Raw genomic sequence first — 13,878 nt, 5'->3', positions numbered from 1 at the left:
GAACGCAACAAATTTTGGCGTGCGTGCCCTGCAAATTTCATGCAAAGTTTTTTTAAAAATACAATAAATGACAAAATTCTACAAGTAAATAAATACATATTTAATATTGCGATGGGACTTTACCTAACTGCCCGGTCAGTACAACCCGGTCAGTTGTACTGTCGGGCAGTTATGTAGAGCCATATCACAATATTAATTATGACCATGTATGGGTTAACTAACGCGGCTATATAAGCTGGTCGGGGCGTCGTTCGGCGGCCGAGGTGGGACTAAACTAGCCAACTTGTCGTCGCCCAGACTGATATAGTAGATGGGCCGTCGCCCAATTAATAATTGCCGCGGGGCCCGACGCAGCAAAATATCTGCACGAGCCGTCGCTATCTGAGGGAATATTCCCGACAAACACGCACGTCGCCCAATCACGTCGCGCATGCACTTTTTTCGTCGTACGTGCCGACGACGCGCCCGATCTGATCCCCGTCGCCCGCCGCCGCCCACACTGTCGTTCCCCCGCCGAACAGCGTCGCGCCGCCGTCAACGCCCGTCGTCACCCCGCACTAGTCGACGTCACCACCCGCCGTCAGCGCCGGTCGTCAACGCCCGTCGTCACCCCGCACTAGTCGATGTCACCACCCGCCGTCAGCTCCGGTTGTGAACGCCCGCCGTCAGACGCCGCCGTCAGCCGCTCTAGTCGCCGTCGGGCAGGTATTTCTTTTAATATTTTCAACACTATATATCACATTAGCTGCATGCAACGTCACATAGATATTATTATATGCAGTATGGACATCGATGGTGTGATTGCATGTTCCGTAGAAAACTAGGTTAGTCTTGTTAATAAGTTAACACCAAGTCAGCGATTTACGTTTTACGAAACGGAGATGGTGGGCATATTACGAATACCTTCGGTCAAGATGCGTGATAATTTGCTTGCGCTTATGATTCAAGGTTACAATCCTAGTAGTAAAAAAATCATGGTGCAAGAGGCAGCCGGAAAAAAAGGTTTGATTTCACTGAGGCCTGATGATGTGTTCGCTATATTTGGTTTGAAGAATGAAGGAGTTGACGTTTCTAGTTTTCTGAGTATGGACCAAGGCAAAGCAACAAAAAAATTCCAGCTAGTTTTGTTAACAAGAAGAATGGTAAAATATTGATTGATGATCTTATTGACAAGATTGTGAGAAATAAAAACGCGGACGATGAATTTGTTCGGATGGCATTTCTCGTCCTGTTAGGGACTATAATTGCACCAATGTCTGATGAGTACATTCCGAAGAATTATTATGCACTAGTGCAAGATGTCAGGCAGATAAAAAAGTTCAACTGGAACACATTCACTTTGTGGTTTTGTTTGTCGGAGATTGGTATGGTCTTGCAACCCGGTCGTGTTAGGGAATGGCCACGTGGCAACCTTGCACTTCTGCAGGTATGATTTATTTTTTAAATTGAATAGTTGTATTATGTAATAATACTGTAACACATGCTAAGTGGTTGTTTGTTTGTTTTGCAGTATCTATATTGGGAGAAGGTGCAGCCAAGCACCGGTCCACAGTATGATCCTTTAGCGCTGTTGAGCCCCTTGATGAGGAATTGGATAGAAGCGGCAACGGAGAAAAGAGACAAGTACGACTTTCAATACGGTCGTGGTGTTGGAATGGTAATATGTTAAATATATATTTTTCCATTTAAAGTATGCAATTAATTATTAATTAAATATGACTGTATGATTCTTTATGTTGTAGATTGATGACACCATTACTGAAGAGTACCGCTTAAACAAAATTAGAATGGAACAGGCTGAAAAGAACAAGAAATACAGTACGAGAAAGTCTAACATTACTGGAAGGAGAACATGCGTTAGTACATCTGAGGCTTCAACTACCCAGAACTCTATTATGGATCGGATTTTGACTGAGCTGACGCACATTCTTAAGGATATGCTTCGTATGCCGGAGCTATGCGCACAGGTACAAGTTTTCTGATTTTGCCGTTCACTATGTTTTTTGATGTGTCACATAACTAATTACAACTAATTTTTAATCACAGAGGGTCATAGAGAAATTGAACAAAAGTGCTGTATTCTACAAAGCCGGTGATATTGAAAAAGAAGAAGAGAATGAGTATGGTGAAAATAGTGAAAGTAGAAACTATGGTGGGAAACCTCGTAAAGAATTTGTATATAATCCTGACGTGGACAATTTCAAAACACCAGGAAAAAAGAATGTGCAAGAGGATGATGAAGATGACATTAATGATTCTGAAGAGAAGACACCTTATTATTGCACACCTGAATATTGGGATAGTTTCAAGGGTGATAAAGAAGATCCTATCGAAGTTCCTGAGGTATCTGATGAGAAATCTGTTACATCTTTAGGAACAGATGAAATTGCATCACGTGGATCCGTATATTGTATTGGAGAAGATGAGGTACAGGAGGAGGGTGTAGGAAAACGGAAGCGGAGGGTATCAAACCTTATAAAGTCTCCTTATATTCGAGTTCTACCTACAAAGCGTGCAAATGTTCAGCAAAAGCAAGTGAGTTTTATCATATTGTTTTCGAGCTGAACTTTGTACTTATCATTGACTTATTAACATATTACCGTCATGTATTGCAAAACTATTCGACAAAAGAAGTCTTTCAAGATGAATACGATGTGATTAAAGCTAGTGTTAAGTTTGTTCGGGCTTATAAGCGGTCAGCAAAACATAGAAAGAAGGAAATATTCAATGATGGCATCTGCGAAGGTCTCAGTGCTGAGAGGGCTTGTAAGATTCTTGACCATCAATGGCTAACCGGTGATGTAAGTTATTGTTGTGCTTTATATTAGCTTTCAATGCAAATTGGAATTGTTATACATCATATAAATTATTTTCGGGTTATCGATGCTTATTCGTCATATCTGTTGGGAGTTGTTGGTGACGATCGTCATATAATGCCGACCTGGCTGGTCAATTGGATACTTGAATTTAGACCGGACACTGAGCCAGGGAAAAATTACAACGAAGTTGTGGCGAAGAAGAATGGACCCGTGAATAGATGCACCGACGAGTATTTAAAAAAATATAAGGTAAGTTCAACTGCCTTAATGTATGCATATATGGGATATAAATAATAAGAGAGTATGTGTTGATTGCATCATATTTTCGTGGTGATGCAGATTTATATTCCTCTTAATAAGGGAAATACCACTGGGTTTCGGTTGTCATGCATCGCCCGAAGGAAGAGTTCCAGGTTCTTGATTCTTTGATGGGACCCGAACTTGACAGTGAAATTACAGAAAAAATTGAGGAGCTGATACAGCATAAATTTACATGAACATATTGAAACTATCATTTAGTAACTGAACTGTGTTAAATTCTTTTCGTGCTATCATCTATATGAACAGAGAAAACAACTTGGTTATGATATACGTGATGTGATGCAAATGCGAGCGGTGCTGTGAATTATCCAGATGTGTCTACCTGGCCTATCAAAACGTATAAGATGCCACAACAAGAAGACGGGTGAGTAAATACTTTCATATTGTTTTAATATCTTACCTGAAATGCGAACTTATGAACCATTGTTTGTACGGACTGGCAATTCAAGTGGAATATTTGTTCTTCGATGCTTTCAATATTGGAACGGTGAAAAATGGACTCAGGTCTAGTTTTATTTCAAATGCTTATATTTAATTAAATTCATTATGTAACACTATTTAAATTGTACTAATATGAAGTTCCAACATGGGTCAATTGATAAATCGAGGGGCTTAATGATTGCACAGCTTATTTTTTCGGAGAGAAATACGCTCAACGATGTGAAGGACAGAGTTACCCGGCTTGCAAAGAAGAAATAAATGTGGCAAAATTTTTGTACTAGAAAATTTTGTGGGCTCAAATAATGTTTACATTTATTTCGACTTTGATATCTTGTGACGAAGAAGACACTACTATTTTGAATATTTAAGTCGAGAATGACATTTGGATTATTATATTGTCTTCATGCCGTTGTCTTTAAATTTGAAATCTTCATATTCATAGTTCTGCCGTTGTCAAATTGTTTGGATATAACAGTCTATGTTTGCCTGTAACACCGATGTTCCTATGTTTTATTTTTAAAGCACTGTCGCCGTCGCTTATAACACCGACGTTCTTAGTTTTCCTTTATAAAAAAGGGCCCGACAAGTGCGCCGGCCAGTCTGACGTCAGACAGGACCGACGGAACTATCCAATAGGGCAGCGTCCGGCGACGGGTAGCATAGCGGTTTAATCGAAGGTGTTCGACTGCAAGTGCGTCGCCGGGTATATAAGCTGGTCGTCGCGCGCTCTGTCGGGCGAGGTGGGACTAAAACTTTGCTATCGCAGCCGCCGTGCCTGCAGCGACGGGCGTGACCGTGTGGGCCGGCCCAATAACACTGTTTACGCTCGCGGCGCGAAGACGACCCAAGTAGCAGGCGGTGCCATGACGGCCCAAGTTCCTCGCGGGGCGACGGGAAATGTTTAGTCCCACCTCGCCCGAAGGAGGGCGCGACGACCGGCTTATATACCCGGTGGCACAAGAGCCGTCGAACTACTCTGATTACCTCGTACTTGTCACGACCGGTTTTCCAAATAAAAATATTTATTGAGAAACCAATCTTTTGAGTCCAGTATGAGAGAAATCCTCCTCACTGGTAGACAATTTCTTGATACAATAAGCCAGTAGCATAAAATATATTACAGGGTTGAACTGCGGTTGCTCAACCAAATTATTACAAGCACGCCAATAATTATACATAATGGCGGACATGACACAGTGGTATGGAGGCATACTAATGACTCGAGGATAGGGCGGTGGTGGAAAAACGCAATGGGGAGAGAAATACAAGACTCTAAGTCTGTCATCTCATCGAACGTCGAGGTGAGGCTCGATGAATTTATTTGGTAGCGGAAGCGGATGTAAAACAGTGACCAAATCCAGGGTCGCACGAGACTGACTGGGACTCCTCTAGGTGTCGGACTCGCTATCAAACTCTTCATCCATGAGATCGCCTTCGTCAGCATCTGGCCAAATTAACAAGCCAGTGAGTACTTTGAAAGTACTCGCAAGACAGTTCGGACGTAAGATATAACAAATGCATGCATGGATGCGTCATGAATAATTCACCAATGTACATTTCAAAAGTTAGCATAACAAGGTAAGTAAAAAGGGAAAAACGGCGGTAGTCCGCCTGAAATCCCAACAGAACATAAATAACTACCGATCGGGTGTCTGAAGCGACGCCTCGAAAGGTGAACAAATAAATATAAGGAAATGATGCCACAGTCGGGCGTCTTAGCGACACCACATAAAGGGCTTTAAAAGAAATACCACAGACGGATGTCGGGGCGACATCACAGAAAGGGCTTGAAAAGAAATGCCACAGTCGGACGTCGGGGCGACATCACAGAAAGGGCTTGAAAGAAATGCCACAGTCGGACGTCGGGGCGACATCACAGAAAGGGCTTGAAAAGAAAAGTAAAATACAACAACGCCACAGTCGGACGTCTGAGCGACATCGCAGAAAGGGTTTTTATTCACAGGTAAATAATACTCATAATAAACATTTAATTCATAAGAATAAATGGGTTAGTCCATCCACAGGGATAATCATTTAACCGGAATTAGTACTCAAGCGAATCACCGGAGTCTCTGCCATCAAAACTGATATTTGATTAGGATAAGATAATATCGATCTGGACAGGGAATAGATGATTTGGAAGAATATAAGACTCTGCAGAGTTTGTACAAAATTATTCCCACAGCCAACGGATTTCCGTAGTCACGAAGGACTAGTTCCGCTTACGGTATTTCGGAAGAAAACACAGCTAACCAGTACACACCCATCCTACCTCTCGATGCTAGGAATCACCCTAGACATCGTCCAAGAAAAACTTTTGAGACGGGGAGATCACAATCTCGAATAGCATGGGATCAAATTTATATACGCGCGCTCTAAGGGGTGCCCCCCTCTTGGTCCCAACCGGAAACACCCATGCCCCCTGACCGGATAACTGGCTTTAATCCAGGGCCATGGAACCATCATCACGGCCTCTCCTTTTGGTGTGTACTAGAAAAGCGGTTTACAACTTACTAAGCCATATTCCTTGAGGAAAACATGTGGTAGTACAGGGAAGGAAATGAGAGGAACTGGACCGATACGGTTCGACACTGAAGTCACATAGTCCGGCATAAGACTGGCATGCTACAACACTGCCATCTCACCCATCCTCATGCCAACACATGGCCATTCATACTCACATCCATCCACTTATGGATCATCGAACTCACTTACCTCATTATCGCATAAAATAACGTTCATCGATATGCTTCTCAACATGCCATAAAACTAACTAAATGCAAAACATGCCAAGACACTCATCATATCAAAAGTTCAAACATGCTTGCCTGGTTCAGAGTAGTCGGAGCCTAGCTCGGTTAAGTTCGCGGCTCCGTCACCTCCTTCGGTATCTACGGTATAAAGAAAATATATGCGCTATCGTAAATACCAAGGAGTGCACAGAGACTAAACCAAATATTTTTCAAATAAATCTGATAAAAAACTAGACAAAATTTTAAAGAGAACAAAAAAAAATCAATCAAAAATACTTTTCTGCTTAAAAGTTATAAGGGTTCTTGCCCAGGGACTCATCTGTAATGAAACAGAAAGTTTCCAGGGGCTAGCTTATAAAAACAGAAAACGCTTCGGCAAAAACTACGCCAGCTCAAAGGGAAAACGTACTTTGCCCGAAGGCGCTTCCAGAAAACGTTTCAACAGAGAGAGCAGAGAGGCTGACGGTGGGGTCCCACGCGTCAGGTTTGAATTAAAAAAAAAAGGCAAACGGAGCTCGTCGGCGCCCGAGAGCCGCGGTGGTCGCCGGCGGCGATCCACGGCGAGGCAGGGGGATCGGAGGGTACCTCCGTGCTCAGGGCGCCATTCCGCGTCGGTTGGTGGTGGTGGTGGTCGCCGGCGAGTACCACGTCGACGGCGAGCTTTGCTCCGGCGGACGGCGGCTCGGGTGGTCGAGGAACTCATCGGAGAGGGCTGCAGAGATCAAATTGACGAGGGGGTTAGGCTTCTGGTGGCTAGAGAGGGTAACGGACGGGGTTTGGGCGCCTGAGATGGCCTCACCGGAGCGAATCGTGGTGGAGGCCGAGGCGGATCGGGGCGGCCGGAGTTGGGGAAGGAGACCTCCTCGAGGTCCTCCGAGTGGCCTGGTGTGGTGTTGGTGAGGAGTGGGGATGAGGTGTGCACGAGGGTGAGCTCGGGAGCCCTTTTTATAAGCGGTCCGAGGCGGTTGCCGTGAACGGGGATCTCCGGCGAGTGATTACGGCGGTGCCGTGGATGTGCAGGGGGATTAGGGGCTTGGGCAGCGCCGTTGAGGTCCACCGGTCCCATTTAGGAGCTAAACAGGCTGGGGTTTGGCGTTATGGGTGTGCTCGACGGAACAGGGGTGGCGCGGCCCGTCGGCGGCAGGGAGCACGTTCCGTGCTTGCCGGGCCACGGCGACGGTGCCACGGGCGTGTGCTGGCACGGCAGGGACACGCGGAGAGCCAAGGGGCTTTGGGCGGCGCTGAACGGCGTTCTGCCGTGGTGTGCCTTCTGTCGGCCGCCACGGGAGGTCACGACGCCGCAGAAGACGCCGGCGAGGGCGGGCCAGCGCGCCACCGACGCCAGGGAGGCTCCACGCACGCGTGTGAAGCTCCGGACAAGAGGGAGGGGCTACGAGGAACGTGCCAAGTGCACTGTGAACGCGTGAGTGAAACTGACGAAAGCAAGATGACACTGAAACTGAATTTTCTGAATTTTGAACAGCAACCGTGCATGCAAGGTGTTCGACAGAATGAATTTGGCCTCTGGGGATTTTTCCTTGAGCTGAAACTTGGTGGAGTGGCTTCTCATTGCTCAAATAGGTTGCCTGAATTTTGGTGGAATTTTTGGAGTAGTGTAGATATGAATTTCATCAAATTTGGCAAATCTGGTCCAAACTTGCAGAGACTGAATTTTGAAAAATTTGAAAAGAGGAGGAGTGGATCAAGATGGTTCTGGGTTGTGGGTACCAAGGACTATCCAGGAGAGTTGGTTTGAGGTCAAAACTCAAATGCAATAGGGTACTTGCTTTGAAAATCACTCAGGCTCCAAATAATTTTCAGAATTGATTTGAGAGGAAAAAATAATTAGAATAAAATCCAGAACTTGTTTGGATTAGTTGGGACAGAGAACTTAGGTTGATCACAAGGTGTAGGGGAGGTTTTGGAGGGGTTTTACCACATGGGCAAAAATGCCAAGTCATGGGTGGTTCCAAGATATGAAAATCTCAAATTTTCATAGAGTTTCATTTTAAAAGAAAACAAATTAAACTCCCAAAATTGAATTTGAGAGGGAACCAACAGAGAAGAAGTTTTCAAAAGATCAAACACCAAAGTTAAAAAAAATAAAATCCTTGCCAAAGCAAAGGAAGTTTTTAAGTGGAAGTTTTTTCTGAAAAAGAAATTTTTTTAAATGGCCTCTCCTCAAAAACCACAAAGTTTTTGATAAAAACCAAATAAAAATTTTGGAGTGTCACAGTACTGCTGCCAGCCGTCCGACGCTGCCTTGTGGGACAGTGCCGCCGGCGCACTTGTCGGGCTTTTTTAAAAATAAATAAATAAAAACGACGGGGTTCTAAGCGACGGCGACCGTACAGTGCTGAAGAATAACAGTAAACAGCGACGGCACTAGTTTGCAAAAATGAGCACTGTCAAAATAAAAAACGATTAAACAGCGACCGCACTACTGTGCAAAATGAGCACATCAAAATAAACAAAGTAAAAACTCCTTCTTGCATTATATAGTCTGTCATCAAAACAACTACTTATGTCGGTATCGTAGCAAATAGTCTGAGATCAACAAAGTAAAATAAGTTCATATAACATATTTTAACAATTATTAAAGATCACATATATATAACATTAAAAAACTGTCTCCAATGAAAGGGTGAAGCAATCTTCCATAGCAATCCATAATAAAACTGTCTTCAATCAAAGGGTGAAGCAATCTTCCATACTCCACAATTCAAACAAAGTTCCTACATAACAGTAAAATATGTGTTAATTCACAATAAACAAATAAATTTGGTTTGAACAATAAGATTTACAATAACATAAGAAAATCATACTTAGGATTTTGAGGGCACGTGGACTTATAATGACCCGTAAGACCGCACTGTCCACATTGACGTTTGTTTTTCTCATCAAAAGTTTTAGGTCGCCCATTTTTAGTGACATCAGAACCATCCTTACCGCGGCCTTTAACATTCTGTTTTGGTGCATCTTTGGTGTTAACTTTTGCGGGATCACGAACAAGACCATGATCTTGATTAGGCCCAAATGCATCGTCGTTCACAAACTGTACCTCCGCACCAGGCTCATCCTCCTCAGTGTAACCGTTATCTATTATGTCCCTTAGAGCCGCCTTCAACTTGTCGAATAAAAATGGTTTATGGCATGCTTTATGAGTTGCTTCAGCAGATAAGATTGTCAACTCACTGTACCTAGCTCTATCACCTGCACCTGCCTATCCCCACGCAAACAGATCGCTAGTGCGCTTCACAGGAAGTCCACCCCTTGCAACTTGGCTCAACCTCGGCAACACTAAACACTTAGGTATCTCACGTAAGCGTAGCTGAATCAGAACATGAAGAATATGTTTGCAAGGAAGTCCTTTGCGATACATGCTTCTGCAACTGCACTTCACAGTTTCTTCGGAGTTATCAGGGGTGTACTCCACAGTGAATCTGATATCCCTATTTTCCTTCCATGTCAGTATGAATCTGTGAGTGTCTGCTCCTCTCAGTCTCTCAAGGACCTCAAGCTCCCTTGCCTTCTTCATATCTTCCTGCAAGATATAAAAGTTTGCCGCAGTGAACTCATGGGCAGCTGATTTCTCAATATCTTTACACTCTTCCAATACTGGTATTGGAACTGTCTGTGAGCTTGTGTAATCGTCATGCGCCTCGTTCTCACGAAGACGAACTATGCAGTTCTCATAGTGCACAATCATATCAACAATAGTCATACCGGAGTCTAGATGCAACTGAAGGCATGAATTCAGACTCTCACTTCGCTGATTACTTCGCATACCTAAGAAAAACCCACCTGACAGATATGATGCAGCCCAAAGCCTTTTCTTCTTGTACATCCTACGTAGCCATGTCTTTGTTTTCTCTGACTGCCATTTGTCGGTAAAAGCTGCCCATCTCTCCTCAAATACCTTGTTTGAAGTGGCATAATAAAGTAGAGACCTGAACTCCTTTAGAGACTTATGATGAAGGTGTTTCTGCATGTTCTTCTCAATATGCCACGAGCAAAGACGATGCCAAACCTCCGAAAGTACCTTTCTTATGGCCTTAATCATAGCTGCATCTCCATCAGTAATTACTGACCTGGGCCTCTTCTGACAGTGAGCCCTCAAAAACGTCTGAAGCAGCCAGACATATGTATCTTCCATCTCGTCAGACACAAGAGCACAACCGAATATCGTGGTGCAACGGTGGTTGTTCAGACTGACAAAAGGTATAAATGCCATACCTATTCATCCTGTATGTGCTGTTGAAGACTGTCACATCACCGTAGTCAACATAGTCTCGACGTGATTGAGAATCACACCAGAATATGTTTTTCAGCCTTCCTTCATCATTGACGGTGTGTTCAAAGAAGAAATCTGGATCTCTCTCTTTTTTGGTCATCATGATCCCAATGGCAGTGTCTGCATCACCTTGTGCAAGCAACTTCATTTTTTCTCTATAACACATGTTATAAAGCTTCTTCCTCCCAAGACCAGCCTTTGCATATGACCCGTACCTACTGACGAGTTGATCATAAATCATATGCTTCCTGATTCCAGCACCTGCCATGGTTAAGATCCCAGCTTTCTGATATTCTTTTATCTCATTATGAGACCGAAGAAACGTGACTTCATCAGGTCTAGCTAGAATGTGACTGTGATCATCATTGAAACTGCTGACATACCAAACGTCACGCTCTTTATCATGTTTCAAAGTTATATGCGCATCGCAGAAGCAACGAGTCTCCCCTCTTAGCCTACGGGTCCTGTCTTCCATTGTACAAAGTTTTGCCTGTCGTTTCCCAGCTCTCGCACACAGATACTTTCTCAAGCGCTTAGTTCCCTCAGGACCTTTCGAATATTTCATTGAGTCCTTTCTTACGCTGAAACCATGCTCGTAAGCATACTGGTTATCACTAGTAGAAAAAGGGCTTTTAGTCCTGGTTCATAAGGGCCTTTAGTCCCGGTTCGTGGAACCGGGACTAAAGGGTTGTTACTAAAGCCTCCCCCTTTAGTCCCGGTTCTTACACAAACCGGGACTAAAGGCTCTCCACGTGGCCGCTGCCTGAAGGTCCACCTTTAGTCCCGGTTGGTAACACCAACCGGTACTAAAGGAATTTTTATGATTTTTTTTTTAAAAAATTGAATTGTTTTTTGGAATATTTTTTTTATTTTTAAATTTCTGAATTATTTTAACCTCTCAAATCTAATCACCCCTCATCACTGCTCAATTTAACCTCTAATCACCCCTCATCATCTAACTTCCTGGACGGTCACCCATCCTCTCACTACTCCAGCCTGAGCACGCTTAACTTCCGCGTTCTATTCTCCCTCATTTCCAAGTCTGCACTTGTTGTTTTCTTGAGAATAGTAAGATGTCAATCCTATTAACCTCAGGAATTTAGCTTGAGCATGAAGTCACACATTTCACTGTTTGAGTTTGAAACTATTGTTCTAAAAAATAACACTAATATTTAGTAACACTAATATTTCTTGAATAATTAGTTTGACCATTGTTTGACCACAGTTTGACCATATGACCAAAATTCAAAAAAACTGAAATAATTATTTAGTAACACTAATATTCTTGAATAATTATTTAGTAACACTAATACTTCTTGAATAAGTAGTTTGACCATAGTTTGAGACCAGATTTAACAAAAATTCAAAAAAACTGAAATTTGATGAATTTTTTTGCCTCCAAATCTTTAATTTGGATGTAACTTTTCGAGTAGATGATTTTTCATATAAAAAACTTTTTAATCCGAGTTCGTATGCAAAAGTTATGCCCATTTTACTAAATTCTAGAGAGATTTTGCAAATAAAGTCGAAATTCATATTTGAAATTTTCCCAACAACTAGACCACATATCACATGAGAAACTTATTTTATTTTATTTTTTGACATTTTCATTATTTTCTTTTATTTTTTTAAACTGAAAATGGGACCTTTAGTACCGGTTCGTGCCATGAACCGGTACTAATGCCTCAAACCCCATTAGTACCGGTTGGTGGCTTGAACCGAGACTGAAGGTCTAACATTTAGTACCGGTTGGTGCCACGAACCGGTACTAATGGGTTTTGAGGCATTAGTCCCGGTTCGTGGCACCAACCGGGACTAAAAGGTCCAGACGAACCGGGACAAATGGCTCACGTGGCCCTGCCGGCCCCTTGGGCTCACGAACCGGGACTAATGCCCCCATTAGTCCCGGTTCTGGACTGAACCAGGACTAATGGGCTAACCCGGCCTGGACCAAAGCCCTCTTTTCTACTAGTGTACAGAAATTGTAAGCCTCTCCTAGTGACTTGAACGTCTTCCTCATGACCTTCCAATGCATGTCCAATGATTCTTGCTGATATTCATCAAATCCGATGTCAAAATTAAACAGATCATCACCAACATGCTCATCATTCCCGCTTGTACCATCTACATCTCCCTGTAAATTAATGCATTAAACCATTGATGTCAGTCAGTTATTATTTTAATATGTAATGTAGTGATGTAAGTTTTAAAACTTACTTTGCTGGAGCTGTCACCATGAGATGCATCAACGTGCGATTTGTCACTTTCATCGTCCACAATATTCCTCACAAAGTCCCCGTCCTCGTCCATCTGCGCGCATTGCAAAAAAAACATGTAAGCGCTCATATGGTTATTATGTCATTTCTTCTCTGATTTTATTAATAACATACCCGGAGTGCACTTTCAGCAAATGAATCATCTATATCCATATCATCATCATCATCGCCATGTCGCTGCATGATGCAAAAAAATATGAAATTTTCCGTGCGGTCTATCATATTTATTGTTTTTATCAACATTGATCACGCTTACATTGCCACTATAAGATTCATCCAAACTCATGTAGTTCTCCTCAATAGGTTCATCCATATTCAGTGACGAGGTTTTGTTGTCCTCGCCGTAATCATTGTCATCATAATCGCCCTCCTCCTCTAACTATACATAGTTTAAAAAAATTGTACGATCAATCAAACATCGTGTAACATCATCCCTAAAACAATTATTTCATCAAGCACAATGATGTGTCAAACCAACCTCTTGCACGGCGGCGAGGATTTCAGCCGGATCCATTTCCTCCGATAACGAACGTGATGACGGCATGACGTTGCTGGCCGGCGGAGGCAGGTGTCGAAAGCGTGAGGACGATGGCTGGTCGTAGCAGGCGTAGTGCGCGGAGGGAGGCGGCAACGTAGATCGCGGGTGGGCGGCCATCTGGGCAACGGGAATGGAACGCAGCGGCAGCGGTAACGGCGCCGGGGCACGCGCGGCGGCCTGTTTGGGCGGCGACCCGGGTGACGGCGACTTGGCGCAGACGGGGGCTGACGTGGACACGGCGTGGATGCGTTAGGGTTCAGGGTTTCGACGGCGGGCGTCGGCGGCTATCGTGTCTTTTTTTTTCCTCCAACAGCTGTCGACGCCAACGTGGGGACGTGCGGGCATACGACGGCGACGTACGGCGACGGGTGCGGGTACGCGGGTGGGCGTACGTGCAGCGACGGGTGCGGCATACGCGGGCGGGCGTATGACGTCC

At 43.8% G+C, this 13,878-nt stretch overlaps 1 pseudogene; it reads right to left on the bottom strand.

The window, feature by feature from the left end:
- Nucleotides 1–4,017: 4,017 nt before the first annotated feature.
- Nucleotides 4,018–13,559, bottom strand: LOC119339533 (annotated as a pseudogene).
- Between the last annotated feature and the right edge of the window lie 319 nt (nt 13,560–13,878).

This window comes from Triticum dicoccoides, chromosome 7B (genome assembly GCF_002162155.2).
Source record: "Triticum dicoccoides isolate Atlit2015 ecotype Zavitan chromosome 7B, WEW_v2.0, whole genome shotgun sequence".
Taxonomy (NCBI): domain Eukaryota; kingdom Viridiplantae; phylum Streptophyta; class Magnoliopsida; order Poales; family Poaceae; genus Triticum; species Triticum dicoccoides.
Note: the sequence above shows the minus strand (reverse complement) of the source record. Positions and strands in the feature narration are given on the sequence as shown.